A 1739-nucleotide genomic window follows, 5' to 3' on the forward strand; every position below is an offset into this window, starting at 1 on the left:
TTGAACTCAGAACGTAAAGACAGACGAAATACCGCTAAGCGTTTCGCCCGGCGTGCTAACGTTTCTTATTTCTTTACTGCCCACAAGAGACTAAGCATAGAGGGGACAAACAAGGACAGACAAAGATTACATCGACCCCAGTGCGTAACTGGTACTTAATTTATCGACCTCGAAAGAATGAAAGGCAAAGTCGACCTCGGCGGAATTTGAACTCAGAACGTAAAGACAGACGAAATACCGCTAAGCATTTCGCCCGGCGTGCTAACGTTTCTTCCAGCTCGCCACCTTAGTGACATTTAATATTAGTTTCTGAAAGTGATATTATGATTGAAAATTTATTTGCCTGACTTTATAACAAGTTTTATTTTAATCTATGCCTTTTCTCACTAGTTAATCTATGGCATTAGTTTCATATTCAACAGGTCGACTGACGCCCCAGTTCTTCAATCGCCAACGGTTACTTCATTTTTATTCATTTCGATCTAATTTTCTCATAATTATATTTTCGTACGACCTTTCAAGAACCTAAATACCACATTATTTACTAAATTATTTTCTGTTGATTTTTACCCCCTGCTACGATTTATCAACCGACTACGTAATTAGCTCCATTTATATCGTATTCAGTCTAGTATTGTAGTATTTATTTCAGTATTACCTTTAAAGAGTTTATATTACACTACATACCTACCTATCCCTTTCTCAAACTTGTACAAGCAAAGTCAAGTGTAAATGTAGACATAAAGACATGTCTATACAGAAATAGTTTTCTATTGCTTTTTAAGTAACATTTCATTGGAATAGAAGGAAAAAGCAAACAAGAACGAGTAGAACAAGAAGAATAAAAACAACAAAGAAATCAATGACAATAACAATAACAGCAGTGGTAATAAAAAAATAACAAAAATATAGAAATTATGAATTCTAGAAAAATCAGTGGTTTTGAGGAAAAAGGATAGGATAAATCGTCCCCACCCTAGTACTTGACTGGTACTTTATTTTATCGAGGCTGGAAATATGAAAGAAAAAATTGACTGCGCCTGACTTGGAATCAGGAAGTAAGGTCAGATTTCTCCAGATCAGATTTGGGGGCATCCACTATTTATTAGCATTCCTTACACCTAGCGGATGACACCTTTGCACCACTCAGGCGACAACCCCTTCTCCAACCCAACCTAATTGAGTCGGTTTGGAAAGTCATTGCTGGTGAGGGTTTTACGAGGTCAGAGTGCACATCCTACAACTTCTTTTAGTCACCTGTTACGACATGCAAAGGAAACATTGGGTCTACTCTTTAACACGACGGTCCCCACACAGCACAGGCAAGGTAAGGAACATAACTAAATATTTCAGCTTTTTTGCATAGTGGCTTATCGAATCTACTACCCACAGTTCTTGTTCTGACATTAATAATTTACTTCTGAGGGATCGCCACGGAATACAACATAAAGTGGAAGATATTAGAGAAATGTAAAGCTTACTTCAATAGCATCAGGAAATGCAGTCTATGCCTGGTTGAGAGAAGAGCTATATTAAAGAAATCTCAGCGCCTAGGCATCTATCTGAACAGCAGAAGTGAAATTTTTAATCCTTGCCCACATGAAAGGAAGTACATCCTATCATACCTGTGACTATAACAGCACTCCCACCACCAATATCTGGGAATCCGGTAAAAGTTTGACCAGAACATACACAAACGCACTCTTTCTCTCTCTCTCTCTCTCTCTCTCTCTCTCTCT

Source organism: Octopus bimaculoides, chromosome 2, assembly GCF_001194135.2.
Source record: "Octopus bimaculoides isolate UCB-OBI-ISO-001 chromosome 2, ASM119413v2, whole genome shotgun sequence".
NCBI classification, from domain to species: domain Eukaryota; kingdom Metazoa; phylum Mollusca; class Cephalopoda; order Octopoda; family Octopodidae; genus Octopus; species Octopus bimaculoides.